This window comes from Phascolarctos cinereus, unplaced genomic scaffold, assembly GCF_003287225.1.
Source record: "Phascolarctos cinereus isolate Bilbo 61053 unplaced genomic scaffold, phaCin_HiC Scaffold_9;HRSCAF=440, whole genome shotgun sequence".
Classification (NCBI taxonomy): Eukaryota; Metazoa; Chordata; class Mammalia; order Diprotodontia; family Phascolarctidae; genus Phascolarctos; species Phascolarctos cinereus.
In genome coordinates, this window is record NW_027556402.1 from 157,999,368 (window position 1) to 158,016,737 (window position 17,370).

Sequence of the window (17,370 nt, forward strand, 5' to 3'; positions counted from 1 at the left end):
TGTATTTGTCTACTTGGTACATATTTTATTATGTACCTGTCATCTCTACCAATGGAAAGTTTCTTCAAAGCTGTTTCATTTTTGTCTTTGTTCCACAGTGCCATGAACACAGCAGGCACTTAAAAATACTTGGAGACTGATTTACAAGATGCAACAGATCGAATAATAGTGCTGTTCAACTTATCTTAGCAGTATCATACAAGGCATAAAACAAGGAACTATATGCTTTCCAAATGTATTTCTCATTGTTACAGTGATTAGCTAAAATAGAGTATATATGTAAGAGCAATCCTACAGATGTGCCTACTTGCAAATGACACTGAAGTGATCTCATTAATCCCCAGAATACTCCAGAATCTCCTTAATGAAACCCACAACCACTTAAGAGTTCAGTTTGAACAACATGAACAGGAAAAAGCAAGTGTATGGCTGGGCATGGTGGTTTATGCCTATAATCCCTGCTACTCCGTGGACAATTTGAGTTTAGAGCTGCAGTGAGGCTAAAGATAATAAAGTGCTCGATCCTAAGGAGCTGTGGGCCACCAAACTCACTGGCCCAGGTGAGGAAGGAAGGAAGTAAGAGAATGATGAAAGGAAGGAGGGAGGGTCTATATATGCATTTGGACGATCAATGGTAAATGTATCTTGAACAGGTACACTGCAATTGAGCTAGACTGGCAATGAGCCAGACCCCTGAACTGAATAGGACAAAGAGAGTGAGTTGGACTGCATTTCAGAAACCGTGCAATGCTTTCAATGATCCCAAGCTGCTCACTAATACTAAAAAAACCCCAACCATTTAAAAAAAACACTTAGTTTTCTGGTGATGCTATATGGTTACGAATTGGGGAACACAATTCCAAAACAATAAAAATTATGAGTACCCAAAAGGTAATGAAGAGACATGTAATCAATGTAAACAGGCGCAACATAATAACAACAATAACTTGTTCACTAGAAGTAAGATAGAAAATGTATGATTTGTAAAGAACTAACGTTGGTCATATAGCAAGAGCAAAGGATAACAGATGAAAAGCCTGAATGAATTTTGTACTAGCAACCATAGAATGTTAGAAATCTAGAAAAAAAAAGTCTTTAGCATGTTGAGAGGACCCCTTATGGAAGATTTATGGGTAGATGTGGATAAAAGTCACAATGGATGAGGTGTAGATAGATTATAATCTACACTCTTGGCCAAAGCACCCATATTAATGAAATCACAGATTCACTGAAGTGTTTGAAGTACTTTATAAAATCAATAAACTTAAAAAAAAAAGGTAAGAAGTAAGTGAGCTCCTTGAAAGTTAATGCTTGAAAGCAATCAGACAGACAGTTCTTTTGTGGGCTTATTTATTCAATGGTTGAAAAAAGAAGGGTTGCCATCCTTGCTTGGCACTAGCTCAAAATTACATTTTTTTTGCCTCTTTTTGTATCTCCACTGCTTAGCACAGTGTCTGGCACATAGTAGGCACTTAATAAATATTTATTGCCTGACTGACTGTCCTCAAGAGTGTCTTCAAAAGCTTTAGCCAAGATGATATCATTTTAGTGATATCTTGAATCTGCAGATGTCATTTACAAAACATTTTTAGTAGTTGAAATCCTCCCTATAGTAAGTATATCCCCTAGTCCTGGTAAGTGTGACTCTTCAAGAATCCCTCTAAAGGGCTTCTCTAACACTACCAGAGCCTCCTTCTTCTCCTCTGCAAGGTCTTCCAAATTTAAAAGTAATCTGGAAGAGGCAGATAGGTGGCACAGTGGATAGAGCATTGGCTTTGGGGTCAGGAGGACCTGAGTTCAAATCTGGCCTCAGACATATAACACTCACAAGCTGTGTAATCTGGAATATTTAAAAGGGGTTTTTCTCAGAAGATAACACACGTTCTGATGTTTGATTCAACAAACACTCATTGTTTGTATTGTTATGATGTAGGCATAAAGAGAAAAAAATGACAGTCACAATTTACTGCGTGTGGGAAGGTCAGGAGGGAGGATATGAGACATACAAATAAATATATCGGAAATACATTAGTCTTTGAGGAGGGAAGGATCACTTCTAGCTAGAGAGAGCCGGAAAGTTTTCATAAAGGAGACTATCTTGCTAGGTCTTAAAATATTTCAATAGGCATACATGTGTGTATGTATGTATATATACATATATATAACAGATATATAGATATATACATATGTGTGGGGGTGTTAATAAGAGTAGGGAAGGGTCACTTTATAAGTATAAGACTTTGTATATACAAATACACTGAGATGGAGAGGACATGCCAAGATTAGTGAGCAATGATGTGATCCAGTTTGGCTACAGCATATAGTTTGTGAAGGGAAGTACCACAAAATAAAGATGGGCAGGAAGACTGGACCAGTCTGTGATGGCAGTCATCCATGCACAGTGGTGATATAGAAAGCCACAAGAGTTGATGTGACCACCAAGGCAGAGTATAGAGAAGAGGGTTAAGGACAAAGTCTTAGGGAGACAATTACAAGCTACTTTAAAAAAAACATATTTAGAGTAATGATTCAAAAGCACCTAAATCAATTACACATGTTTCTTTCAACTGTGACTTTAGTAGGGAAGTTGGGAGGAAGTGCAGAGGAGAAAATTGAGTAAGTTGTCAATGGAAGCTAGACACTAACTCCCCTCTCTTGTACTCACTGAAACATGCTAAGCACAGTTTCAAAGAGCTAGGAGTGGTGGTGAGTCCTTGCATTTTTTTTTTAAGGAGGGACAGGTTAGGTGGTCCAGAGGAATGGGGAGACTAAGAGGTTGATACTTGAAAACCAATGATATCAAACTTTATGTATATACACACACATACATACATATATACACACACACACACACACACATATGTGTGTGTGTGTGTGTGTGTGTGTGTGTGTATAGATATAGTTTTGGAAGTCTTCTGGCCAGTAACCAAGTCCTATTTTAAATTTTTAAAAAGTCAATCTGCAACAGTATACATACAAATACATCAAGTTATTTGGTTTTCTCCCACTTTTAAAAATACATTGTTAATGTTCCCTAAAAACACAGAACCTAATTGCAGCAATTTGTCTATTGTATATCTCAAACAAAAATGAAATTCATCTGGTCAAAAGTCCTCCTTACAATTAGAGGTTTCTAAATCACTTCCCCCAATTAATGTGGATTTCAAAAATATGTTTTTTGCTACCATCCTCAGCAAACAGCTATACAAGAAATAAAGAGAAATACTGTTGTTTGCCCAATCCTTTAAATCGAATACTGTAAAAACCAAGTCTACTCCACTGATTCATTTGTGCTAGCTACCATGGGATTGGTGAAATCTGTTTAGCAAACCCTTTCCCCATAAAGGGGGTGGGGATGGGGCAAAGAGAAATCAAAAGGATGAACAGTGTTTAATTAACTTAAAATAATACTTTAAAGTACTTTTTTGCAAACCAAATTGATATGCTAGTTACAAGTTGCTCAGATACTCAATTAAGTAGTCCCATTAGGCTCCCTACTAGTCAAGGTGTTAGTCAAACTCTGAAAGTAATATATGAACTTTATTTGCTAAATAGCCTGTAATTCTGACTTTCACTAATTCAGAGTACTTGTCTCCAAGTCCAGCTTTACTATATTTAAAATATAAACACCTCATGACAAACAAATATCTTACATTTATAAAGAATGTAATCCAATAGGTGCTTAGAATCAAGTACTAATTCTGTATTTTATTTTCTCCCAGTTGTCAAATAACTTACAACAAAGTTATTCATCTCTTTAACAAAAAGTACCTAGCAGCTGCACGAAACAGTAGTAGTAGCATAATAATAGCTAACAACTTCCCTTTATATTTTTCATTCCAAAATTATGCATTGAAATTTTCTTGAATACATTTAAAGTATGCTGCAAAGTACAAGGTACCTTATAAAATAATCTTTTGGGGGAAAGGAAATTATTAAAAAGTAAAATGTTTAAAACTATTAAAAAAGATAAAAAAAGATTTCACATTGGTCCACAGGTGACAGATTTTTTTTTTAAACACAGTGCCTGCTTAATAAATTTTAGTTGCCTTGACTGGACCCTGTGGAACGTGAAATTGTGAAAGGGTTCCAGCTTTTTAAAAAGATAACTGTAAAGGCTGGGGAGGAAGAGCAAGGAGCCCCCCCCCCCACCTTCCAGTCCTGTGGGTGACCGCGGACGCTCACGGTATTTAACTTTCAGTAACTCGAGGGTGGCACGGCATGATGTTCCTTCACACAGTTCAAGTTTGCAGAGCCCCTTCCTGCGGAGGGTGGAGGATGCTTTGGACACTGGATTTCTCTTCCCAAGAGGAGGTTTGGGGGGAGCCCCCTGCCCCGGGATGGGGGGGGGGACGTGGAGGGAAGTTTAAGGGGTCTCCCGCCCAGTTCGCCCACGTGGACTCCTTTCCCCGCAGGGAGCTCCCCTGCCCCATCCTCATCCCCTCCCACCCCCGGGTCCGAACCTCTGCGGGGGGACGGAAACTAAAGCTGTCCCGGGTGCAGCTGCAGCTGCTGCTGCTGCCCCCGAGGGGAGGCAGTAACACTTACCCCAAGTCCTGCTTCCGAGGCAGCAGGGGTAACCCAGGGGGAGGGGAAGAAGGAGAGGAGGGGGGAGGAGGAGGAGGAGGAGGGGAAAAGAGGAGGGGAAGAGAGGAGGAGAGGGGAAGGAGGAGGAGGAGTCAGACAAGGGGATGCTGTTCAGCCTCTCCTCAGGCCCCCCCCCACACCTGGCCCGGGTGGGGAGGGTCCGGGGGCTGACTCCTCGACAACTCCTTCCTCTCCAGGAAGCCCAAGCCCCCGGGGTGGGGGACAGTGGCGCCACCGCGGCACCCCCTCCCCTCTCCCTTTCAGGCGGACCGCGCGGAGACCAGGGAGAGAACGCTATCTATGGCCCAGCGGAGGGAGGGGGAGGGGCGAGAAATTCGGTCCCGGCAGGGTGGGCCCCTCCCCCATCCCGGACTGGCCCCTCCCCCCTCGCCATGGCGCTCCGGCGGGGCGCCAGGCCGGTTGTAGAGCGCGCGGGCGGCTTTCTGTTTACCCGTCAGGCCACCCGCCAGTGAAGGCGGTTTGTGGTGGCCTGGAAGAGGGGTGGGGGGAATAGAGTTACAGGGGAGGGCGGAGGAGGAGGGGACGTCATGGTCGAGGCCCCGGCCCCTCCTGACCTAGCGCCCGCGTCTCCCCTCCCCCAAACACATTTGGGCTTTCCTCAGGGGGAGGGGTTAGGAATGGGTACCTCTTGGAAACTGAAGGGAGGAAGGAGAGAGGACTGAAGGCTTACCATGACCGAAGTGGCACGGGGGTAGGGCTGGGATGAAGCCCGCTGATTTCGAGATTACTAGTCCATTCCCCACACTGAGGTCCAGGGAGGGGAAGGGACTGGTCCAGGGTCGCACAGCTGGGCTTGATTCCCACAGAGGTTCTGGACCTGGGAACCCAGCTGTTTTGCCACAGGCTCTCCCCCTTTCCCCAAAGCCATGCATCTCCATCAGTGCCATCAAACAATAACCTCTCTGTCCCAACTTCTATAGCACTGAGTTTGGGCTTCTTGAATTTATAATTCAGTGAAATTCAGTTTTTATTAAGAAGCTGCTCAGTTGCAGAGCTCTTTAAGTTCTAGAATAGACGGTAGTGGTTAAGGTAAAGAACTGTCCTTGGCCTGGTGGAACACATATGGTCTAGTAGCCACATGGTTGTGGTCATGATTGTTTTTAGGAGGGTGGCCTCAAAGACAAAAAAAAAATACCCAGATAGAAACAAGTCAAAGGTTCTCTATTCTTTTTGTGCTCTCTCAGGCACATCTAGCACTGTACCCAGCTTTTGGCATCCATTATGATTAGTGTTTGCAAAATCAGTTTCTTGAACATTCACCTTGCATGTTTTATTGGGAAATGCAGATTCTTGTGCACATAACTCAAGGGAAGTCATTTCTAGGCCTCATTTTATTAATTTGTAAAATGAAGTTGGACCAGAGGAACCCTAAATAAATCCCTTCCAGCTCTGCTATACTACTTTACTGCTATGCTACCTATAAAGTGAAGAGGTTAGACTAAAGTATGTCTTCTAGTTCTAAAGTCCCATGATCTGTGCTCATGCAGCTCCACAAAAGAGAAAGCAGTACACATTGGAAATAGCATTGAATCAGAAGTCAAAAGACCTGAGTTTTAGATTGGTTCTTTTACCAATTAGCTGTGTGAACTTAGGCAAACCTCCTCATCACTTCAAGCCTCCACTTCTCAATTTGTAAAATGGTGGAGTCGCACTACATCTTTAAGAGCCCTTCCGGTTCTAAGATTCTATGATACTGGCCCAGGTGTTCTTCAATGTCTTAAATACCAACATCCCAATGTAAGCAAGTGAGCCAGGATATTTGTTATCAAGTTACTCAAAATTCACCCATATAAAAAATATGGGTGGCACCCTGGGTTCCTGAGCAGACTTGTTTCAAAACGTGCTGCTCACTGTACTTGGGGAAGTGGTTAAACAAGGCTAAACCATATGAAACAATGAAACATAACTACTGACAGCTAGGAAACAACAATGACAAATTGAGTGCTTTGGTGTGCTACCATTAGAAGTTGGGGGGCGAATGGAACTAAGAAATGGAAATCAGAGCATCCCAGACTCTACCAAAAAAAAGAAGTTGCAGCTTGTATGGTATGAAAGATATTGTTATACATTTGTCTTTTTCTGTCATACCTTTTACACTCAGATGATTACTTCAGTTGCATCATTATTAAACACAAAGGATGGAAGTAAAAGATCACAGCCTCACTTATGAATTTGATACTACTTTTCGGCCTTATGCTTATGGGACTAACTTCTATACTTAGAAGGATCAAGAATTTCATTGTTAGGAATTCTCTTCCGCAATGCAGATTGCATCCTATTCATGCTTCCTTCTCCTGTGGGATAGATTCTTGATCATATTCTTCCATCCTTGATGAAAATATGAAAAGGAAACAAACGGGCTTCCATGAAGAATTTTCAAGAGAATAGCAAACCAGATCTTTACAGTCATACATTTGGCTGAAAGGTGATGGGAACACAAAATCCTACTGTGTTTATTCTATGTTGATTACCGAAAAGCAAAAATGTTAACCAACAAGGAATCACAAGGACATGTGTTATAATCATACAAGCCTTCCAAGCTGTAGCCACTTAATTTCAAAAGGCACAAAGACCCAGACCTGGAAAGGACCTCAAAGGTCAGCTAGTCCAACCCCCTTATTGTCAACAGATAAGTAAGCTGAGGCCTAAAGAAGATAACATGCCCAAGGTCATGGAGGTAAGTTACTGGAGGTAGATTTGAATATGGGACATCTTATTCTAAGGCCAGTGTTTTTTCTTTCCACTATTCCATACTTCATCAATCCCCAGACCACTACAGGGCCTCTTCAATGAGGAGAATGAAGTCAGCCTACAATCTCTATAGGAAAACTAAATGGATGAAAATGTCTACTGTCCAGACTATGTCATACATGTTGTTAGATAGCCTGTCCATTGAGTTAGTACATTAATACTGTACAAATACCTGGCTGAAAACTACATATAGATAATAAATTAGGCCCAGAATGGAACAGAAAAAAGAGAACAAGATAAATTGAACTTGGGAAATAGGGCACAAAGACCAGTCTTTTCAAAACAAATGTTCTCCTAGCAGCCCTCTTTGGCTGCAAATCTCAGAGCACAATTCCTAAGGAATTAAAAGTTGTGAATAACAAAGGACAATGGAAAGATACCTATTGGCCACACTGGGTGCACCCTCTGTGGAGTACCTATGGAAGAATATGATCTAAGTGGGCACATGTAATTGTGTGTCATATGTCCTTGTGATTCCTTGTTGGTTAACATTTTTGCTTTTCTGTAATCAACATAGAATAAACACAGTAGGATTTTGTGTTCCCATCACCTTTCAGTCAAATGTATGATTGTAAAGATCCGGTTTGCTATTCTCTTGAAAATTCTTCATGGAAGCCCCTGTTTGTTTCCTTTTCATATTTTCATCAAAGATACCCTTCAAAAAGGAAATGATAAAAGCAAAAGAGTCTAATAAAAGTAGTTTGCCTCAGAATATGACATAATTACATAAAATATTTGTACTTTAATATTCCAAGGATCTATGATTTTCTCGGTCTGCTCCACTTTGTAATAGGAGCTTACTTTGCATGTGCCCAGATCTAACATGGAGACACCCTGCTTCTTGGAGGAAACATCTTCCAGATGTTCTCCTACCTCATAGGTGGGAATAGCTTTTTTTGATTGGCTGTATAGCTGGGACAGGCTGCATATTTTAAGCTTCCAGACTGAAACAGTTTTGCTCTCTTTCATACATATTCTTTCCTACTGTGTCCAGAGGGGGAAGATCACACAAAGTTCACCCATAGCTTGGGTGCCATGAACTGACCTGAGAAGACACCTTCCCACCCCTCTCCTTTTAGTCCTTCTGACTTGGTATATATTTCTATATTGTTTCATTTGTCCTTCTCAGTGTCTTGGTCCAAGTGCCCATGGGACCTGAGAGTTTGAGCCTTGGAGCTGGGAACCCAGGCAGGAAATTTCAGCCAGCTAGCCCAGGAGGGATGAAGCCCTGAGAAGTCAGGGAACCTGGAAAGTGAGCCTAAGGGGTATTTTGGACTTAGAGCTGGGACTGTGTTGTATAGGAACTGAGCTAAGGTATGAACTTAGTCCCTTTTCCCTCTCCACAGACTGGGGTGATATGGGGGGTAGGAAGGAGAGATTATGCCTTCCATGTATTGTGGAGTATGTTGTATATTTTTTATGATGCCTTTGAAGTAAATATTTCTTTGTAAAAACAAATCCAATTGATAGTTGTTAAATGGAACTAACATTCAGGGAGACCCACTCCTTATACTTGAGGGAAATACCATTGGAACCTCTGGAAGAGCCTAGACATTTCAAACCTTCTTAAGGGTGTCAGAGAACCCTGGGAGATGGATGAAATGGAACACACCTTGCTTCCAGGAAGAAGGGGCACAAGGTAGTCTAAGTTACACCTCCTTAGATTTAGGTTTCGTCAGTCACCTGGATACAGTGGAATATTAAACAGGTCTGCAATACTGGCTTGGTCTCTGAAAAACCCAGAAGAGTCACATCAGGTCCACCACAGTTTGCCTGCTGGGATTGATAATTATGAACTCACCAGTTATACTCAGAGAAAAAAGTAATATTTCTTATTATCTCCTCAAAAGTGAGGGAGTAAAAAGAACTAATTGAACACAGCATGATATATTCATTTTTTGAAAATTCCCTGTTTTTCTAAATTTTAAACCCAGATTCTGTTTGTGCCTCAGGTAGCAGATAAATAAGATCATTAATTTTTTTTCATCACTGCAGATCTGCATGTTAATTAAATTATGGTTAGTTATGAAGTTCATAGCTCCCCCCCCCATCAGAAGTGGGGAATTTCACTACAAATACCATATGGCTTTTTATAGATGAAATGCCTTGTGCCTATTGTCTATGGCAACTCTTAAAATGTATGAAGCAATGCCAAAGAAAAGTGCAGAAAGTTCCCAATTTGTAAGTGGTTTTTATTCCAAAAGTTTACTTCTGTATATTGATAGTACTATTCAGCTACATCATGAGTTAAATAAGTAATTGTGAATAAACCTGGAAGACTTACCCCTTTTTTAAATATTATTTATGAAAAAATGCATTCCTGAATTCCTTAAAACTTGCTAGGAATTGGTTTTCACCTCTCATAGTTCCAAGAATAATAGAGAACCTCAATCCTGCTATCCTGATAAAAAGAATGGAGGGTCCACATGCCTACTGATAGCATAAATGGGCAAAAGGAGCAGCCTCTCCTACCATGAGCCTGGGATCAGAATGGGGATTTCTGCTCCCTCTCTTAAGACTTCTTAAATAACTCTGGCTGGGGCTCCAAAAATGAATTCAGCATGACTCTAGTTTAACTTGAGAATTAATTATAAAGTGTTTAAAAATTGGAAAATGTTTGTATCACGAACTCAATGAATGTTCCAATAATTTATAATGATGTTAATTATGAATCTTTTTACATGATTAAAGAGCTTTATTGACAGTTGGCAAACAGTCCTGCCTCTTGGTGAATGAGTACTCTAGCAAATAAATGGTTTGGCGCTGGTCCCTTTGTCTTGTTTCCCAGACAAAAAATATGTAGAATATTGTTATATCGGTTTTATTTATGAAGTCTAAATCCTAAGAGTTGAGGCCAACTGAGGAAGGGTGCTACCATATCCATTTCCTGCTTAGAATTTGGGTTAGTAGACCTTTTCTCATTCAGATTCAGCCTCCAACAAATATTTGTTCAATAACTAGTATATACAGGACATTGTGCTAGCCACTAGAGATGATACATGTTTCTGCACTTCAAGGATATTTGATTTCATCCATGTGGACACTCTCTGATTCAGATGATAACATTTCTATCCATAATAGGTGGTGTAATAGGTTTAATGAATTACTATAGCAAAAAAGAAAAATTGTTTGTAGATTAACCTCTGGTGATGAGCCTTTCTGAATTTAGATAAACTAGTTTTTGGATAGTAGATATATAGTATACAATCCGGATCTGTACTCAATATAGTCTTTGCAGCTTGGTAAAATCTTATCAGAGTTTGTTCACCACTAACATTAGTAACTCATATGTCAGTAGAATCTTTTGATCTCTGTCCTTTGACAGGCCAGGTTCAGTCTTAATGATTTTTTCTGATAATAATCTGTATAGGTTTTGTTTATCTCTACCAAAAGCTTAGATTCTGGAAACATTAGAGTGTGATTCATTCCCAACTTTTCCCCAAGGATATGCAGTCCCCTTGCAAGCATCTAACATTATCAATTCAGCATATGTAACAAATTTATTACATACAACAGAGTACCAACAGAAATTATTTCTGAACTCATAGAGAGTCAAGAAACTTACCCCTCTGCAATATATCTCACCAGACTACATCAGTCCTAAATCCCTCTACCAACTTTTGCCAATGATTTGTGCTGTAGGGCAATATGTCAATCCAGACTCGTAAAGCTTTATTGTCCCAGGCAGTACAAACTATCTCAACGTCCCAGAGGTTCACAGGACAACTTATACCCTATGATGCATGAAGGTATTATCTCATCCAAATCTTCCCTGAACTAACCCTTTTTCTTTCCCCTCAAGAGCCTTTTTCTTGTTCTTTTTTTTTGTAAATAGTATTTTTCCAATTACATGTAGAGATAGTTTTCAACATTCATATTTATAAGATTTTGAATTCCAAATTTTTCTCCCTTTGTCCACTCCTCACTCCCCAAGAGAGCAAGCAATCTGAGATAGGTTATACATGTACAATCATGTTGAATGTTTATCTACATTAGTCATGTTGTGAAAGAAGAATCAGAACAAAAGGGAAAAACCAGAGAAAGAAAAAAAACCAACAAAGTGAAAATAGTATGCTTTGATCTGCATTCAGACTCCATATTTCTTTCTCTGGATGTGAATAGCGTTTTCCATCATAACTTTTTTGAAATTTTCTTGTATAATTGTTGTTGAGAAAAGCTAAGTCTATCAGTTGATCATTGCACAATGTTGCTATTACTGTATGCAATGTTCTCCTGGGTCTGCTCAGTCGTTTTCTCAAGGACATCTATCCCAATACAGCCTCCCTTCCCACCTCCAGCACACAAGTATTATATAATAAATAATGCTAAGGTTACTTTTTTTGAAGTCAGGTTAATCCATCTACATTCTAACTTTTTTTTATCTCTTAGCAATAGGTATCATTCTTCTTCTCGCTTTTTCTATTTTTAATCTCCTGAACAGTATGCCCTAGTTCCCAGATAACCAAGTCATGAATACTAAGAGTGTTGCCGTAGCCTGCCAAGCAATAGTGGTGAGGATAGGGAACAGAACAGCCCTCATAGCTTCCCCAAGGCTTCTAACTGTATTGTCAAAATGCATCCTTTGACCAGAGCTTAACTCATCTCTAATCCTTTGGCCACAATCATAGGTTGCTGTAAGGATCAAAAGAGATAATATATGTAAAGTAGTATAAAGTATAAAGTAGTATATTTCATCAGTGTAGCTACTTTGTCCACCAATGCAGATCCCAAATCCTCTATGCCTTAAGTCATTGAGAAATACTGTGTCTGAAAAAATCATTCTGAATTTAGTGAGACTGGTGCTGACATGAGACAGGCACATATTCAAAACACTTCTGACTTAGGAGTACTTCTCTGAGCTTGTACTGTGTTGGCATGGTTTTTAGAAATGCAGGACACCACAGTGTAGCATCAGAAGAGAACTTTAGTGAAGCATTATGTATGTGATGAGGTACTAACCTATAAGGTCCCAGTCTTTTGAATGTTCACAATCTGCTCTGTTTGGTGCCAACCTGTGAGGAGGCCTGAGAGCCTGATTCTGGAAATGTGTAAGCATGCTTAAGTATCCTATGACTTCTTCCTTTCTACTTACTGCATGGTGAAGACAAGCTTTTTAGCTGTTTTCTGAGGCTGAACTGATGGGTATATACAAAAACCTGTAAATGAGGAAAGAGATAGCAGCTTTCCTTTCCTTTATATCCCACTAAGGTTGCCCTGAAGCAGGGTGGTGGGGGTGGGAGGTAAGGTGATGGTGGTGGTGGTGATGTGGAGGTCTGTATTGTGTTTCATTCTTTCCTGTTCTTAGCAGGAAAGTATAGGAGTGCAGGAGACAGAACAGAACTTGTGAGCTTCAAAAGACCAAAAGACACAGTAGAGGTCCAAGAACTGCAGTCAACAGCAGAGTTTGATGGCAGCTGAGCCTATGAGGAACCATTACTGGAGAGAGACCTGCTTGATCTATTCCATCAGTGAATCTACCTGACCATTAAGATGCCATTGCCTGAAAGCAAGTGTGTGGGACAGAGACCACCTACCCAAATTAAAACCAGAGTCTTGACAAAAGTTTACAAAAAGGAGAAATCTCTTTATTGACTTTCTTGAGAAAGGACACTCCCGTGCTGCTTAAGCTGGCATTAGCCCAAGAGTGCGAGAGCTCTTTGTTTAAAGCAAGGATATATAGACCCTAATGCAGCAGCCCACCCTAATTCCCTTCCCGTCGGCTTAATGGCTGAGCCTCAGGTGTACAATCTATTCATGTAAAAGCTACCCCCAGCAACAGAGAGGACAAAGAGGTATAGAAATTACAGTCTCAGCAATCTTTTACCCAGGGTCATATAACTAACTAGAGGATGAGATAGACAGGATGTTCTTACAGCTCAGGAATGTCTGCTAACACTAAGAAAAGGGAGGGAGAAGGAAAGGGGAGGGGATCTTGTGTTCTGAGGGGTCTTGTGTTTTGAGGGATCTTCACTTAGTGCTGGTATGCACGTACCACTCACAAGGCAGTGACTTGTTTGTTGGTTAGGCCTTACCTGGAAGTAAACTTAGTGGGATGAATATTTTATAGCAACCACTATAAGCTTGAGTTCACTCTCTCTAGGGACTGAGAAATTGTGGGAAAAGTATGCTTTGATTCAGGGGAATGTTTTTGTGATTTGGTTTTTGCTATATCTTCTCAGCAAATATATCTTTGTAAAAGCTTGTTGATATTACGTGGACGTTAAGAATATCAACTGGTCAAAATTATATTGGGGGGCTAATCACCAGTTAGATAATATTGAGAAGATATTAATTGGGTAATTGATATTGAGAGGAATATGTCAGGTCAAGCCAATAACAGAAGAATCATGTCAATCCTTCAGAGTTACCCCTACAATTCTAAGGGAGAGATGTAGCTGAACTCTGGAGATCTAATATGCCAGTGCAAGTTGAGTTGGGGTTGAAAGAGGGAGCCCTGAGCCTATATAAACTACATATCACTTAGTTATTCATTGCCTTAATATCTTTGTTCCTCACTCATAGTCAGTGCTAAATAAATGTTTGTTGAATTGATTTGAGCTTTAGTTGACTTTAAAATAAGGAGAGTTGAATTATCACTAATTTTTGTTTTCCTTTGATTGAAAATACTGCTCCTTAATTTATAGCCTAACAGGCAAAACCTGTCCAATACCTGACCCTTTCTTAGTGATTCAGAATATAAATAATAAGCCTCTGGCAAATTAAAAATTAAATCAGCACTTTACTGATGGTTTGTGACTTCTTATAAAGAAGACGTGAACTGAAAGATTTCTTAATTATTCTTCTGTTTTTGTCCGTTTTATTAAGTTTTAAAAAATGAACACCCCTCCCTCCCTTTTTACATTATGGCCTATACTGTGGCTAAACTTAGCACAATATGTTTGCTAGCCACATTTGCGTGTAGTGGGAATGATTCTTGGCTGAGCAATAAGCAGCTGACCTGAAATGGAAAGGCACTGGGTCAATAGGAGGTATCACTCATGATACACATGCTAAAACAAAAAGCCGTGGTCTAAACAACACCACGGTGACAAAAAAAAAAAAGATCTGGAGTAGAAAGTTTAATCTAGCATTGAATCTTCCACCTACCTAAGAAAAATCAGGAAGTGCTATTACCCAGATTGTTTCAACTACGTCCAAACTTGACAATCACTTTCCTTTGACGGCAGATTTTTTAGTCAATCAATAAACATTTATTAAATTCCTACTTATATATCAGGCACTATGCTAAACTCTGGGGATACAAAGAAAGGCAAAAGACAGTCCCTGGTCTCGATGAGATGATGGTAATTTGACAAGATGCAAACAAACAAACAAACAAACATACAGGTTAAATTCAAGATAATCAGTAGAGGGAGAGCACTACCATTAAATGGCATCAGAAAAAGCTTCTTGAAGAAAGGATTTTAGCTCAGACTTGAAGGATGCCAGGGAAGCTATGAGGCGGTGATTAGGAAGAAGGGCATTTCAGGCATGGGGGACAGCCAGGGAAAACACCCTGCTGAGAGACGGTGTTTTGCTTGAGGAACAGCAAAGAGACTAGTGTCACTGGATCACAGAGTACTTTCAATTTCCTCAACTGTAAAATAGGGATAATAACAGCACCTACCTCACAGAGTTTTTTGGAGGATCATATTAGATAATATTTGAAAAGTATGTAGCACAATGCCTGGCACATAACAGGTGCTTAATAAATTCTTAGCCCCTTCCTTCTTCTTTTCCTTCTCCCCTTGGGGGAGAGGGAAGTAAGGAGTAAGAAGACAAGAAAGGTAGGAGTCAGCCAGGTTGTAGAGGAATTTAAATGCCAAATGGATTTTATATTTGTTTATATTTATATTTATTATATGTTATATATAAAATTTATAAATAAAGTTGGTGGGGAGTCATTGGAATTTATTGAATGAGAGGAGGGATCCTAGAGAGTGACACATCCAAATCTGCACTTTAAGGAAGATTAATTTGACAGTTCAGTGGAGAAGGGACTGAAATGGGGATAAAATTGTGGCAGAGAAACCAGCTAAAAGCTACTGTAATAGTCCAGATCCAAAGGGATCAGGTCCTGCACCAGTATGGTGGCCGTGTCAGAGAAGAAAAGGGGGTGTATAAAAGAGATGTTACAAAGGTCAAATTGACAGGATTTGACAACAGATTAGATATGGAAGATAGGACAAAGAATTGAGAATGACACCTAGGTTTTGAGCCTGGGAGACTTGGAGGATGGTGGTATCCTTATGAAGTGCTTTGGAGCTCTTTGACTGATTAGTTTAACTTAATTCTCAATTAAATTTATAAATTAATCAGCAAATGTGATAATTACCTTAATATGTTTGTAAGATGATAAAAGGATGCATTCCAAAGCAAAGTTAATTGTTAGACATTTTGTTATTCAGAGGTAAGGGGAATTATGGATCCCTAGGCCTCTTGACAGATGTCAATATACTCCCATCTCTCAGGTTGGATTTGAAGGTCATACTGGTGATACCTGTCCAATTCCCAGGAGCTTGAGTAAACCAAAGGTTTAGTCTCCATCAACTATATTCAGGCTCTGGCTCCTGCCTGTCAGAAATTGTAACACTACTTACTTCTCCTTTTCATTTCTACTGCCCTTGGTCTGTCAGTAAGGTCTGTCACTTCCTTCAAATGTCCATTTTAACCAGAAGACTTTGTGAAAAGAAACTGTTCACAGAGGATTTGTTAACTGAGGTTTCATTATGTGGCCAAAGTCAACCATTCCTGAACAGATAGCTTAAGAAATAATTAGGTTTATGTTATTTTCCACTAATGAAAATATCCAGGGGGTTTGCTGATAAATGTTTAGCAACTGGTTCTCTGAAAAAAATGTAACTGTGACACACTTTTAAGTTTAAACCATGTTATTATATTTTTCCATCACTTTCTAAGTCTATCCAACAAACAAAACAATAAATCAGGTCTTGTTTTGTAGCATTTGCCAATACGTTGAAAATTTGGTTATTATCTGTCTCACGTCTCCAGCATAGCCCTGAAAATATCTCACCTTAGTTTTGTCAGTTTTCTAAGTACTTCTCACAATAGTCTCATGCCATAGATAGCCAAGCATTTCCCTCATTCTATAGATGAGGAAACAGAGACTCAGAGATGTAAAGTGACTTGACCCAAGTTTTCTTGACTCCAAGTCCAATATTCTGCCACTATTCTATGAATCTCACAGATTAAAATTCTTTCGGAGAAATCACCTAAACAGGGATGAGTAATTCTCAAGAATGAAATTCTGATGGTGTAAATAATCACAGTGAGGAGGAAAAGGGGGTGCTAATGAAAGAGTTGTGTGTAGATACACAGGGAACTAAGTGACCATCTTGAATATAAAGACATGCCTAGAAGATGGAACCAAGGACAGGTGACTGAAGATAAACAAATGAGTGACATAGTCCTGTGAAAACAATGTCAGGAGCACTAAAGCTTAGAATGAAGTAAGTCAGGAGAGAAAGGTTAAAGATAACAAAAAGGACTTTTTTTTTAAAAAATCTCTGTAGAGGATAAGAGGAAAATCCAAGAAGGGATAGGAACATTGCTTGGAGTAGACAGAACAATATTAACAAAGGTAAAACTATTTGACTGCTATTTTGCTTTTGTGTTCTCTAATAATATTTGACTGAACAGGAGGATGGCAGAATTATTTGAGAAGAGTAGAGACATTTATAGGAGGTGTATTTAGAAGGAAACTTAGAAGTCATCTGGTTCAACTTTTTCATGTTAGAAATGTGGAAATGAGTCCAATGAAGTAAAGTGACTTAACTAAGGTCATAGAGATAATAAGCACTTATTTTTAAGGTGATACTACAAATGATCCCGGGTCTTTGCTTGTTTGTTTATTTGTCCATTTATTTACCTATCTATATTTATTTGCAAACTAAAGTATATGACACTAATAGGTTTGGTGGGTTCTAGAAGAGAATAATAAATCTGGGTGTCATAAAAGAGTTTCACTATCACTTTTTCAAATTCAACTAA

General features: G+C 39.6%; 1 protein-coding gene and 1 long non-coding RNA gene across 2 annotated transcripts in view; one reads left to right on the top strand and one right to left on the bottom strand.

The window, feature by feature from the left end:
• Nucleotides 1–5,054, bottom strand: part of KLHL5 (kelch like family member 5) — a 124,492-nt gene extending 119,438 nt beyond the window's left edge. The window contains exon 1 of the mRNA XM_020991707.2: nucleotides 4,549–5,054. The gene's annotated coding sequence lies outside the window, so the exon portion shown is untranslated. The remainder of the gene's footprint in view (nucleotides 1–4,548) is intronic.
• Nucleotides 4,201–16,342, top strand: LOC144455373 (uncharacterized). The gene is made up of 2 exons (XR_013484091.1): nucleotides 4,201–4,314; nucleotides 12,668–16,342. It is a non-coding gene; the product is annotated as an uncharacterized LOC144455373 (long non-coding RNA).
• Nucleotides 16,343–17,370: the final 1,028 nt, after the last annotated feature.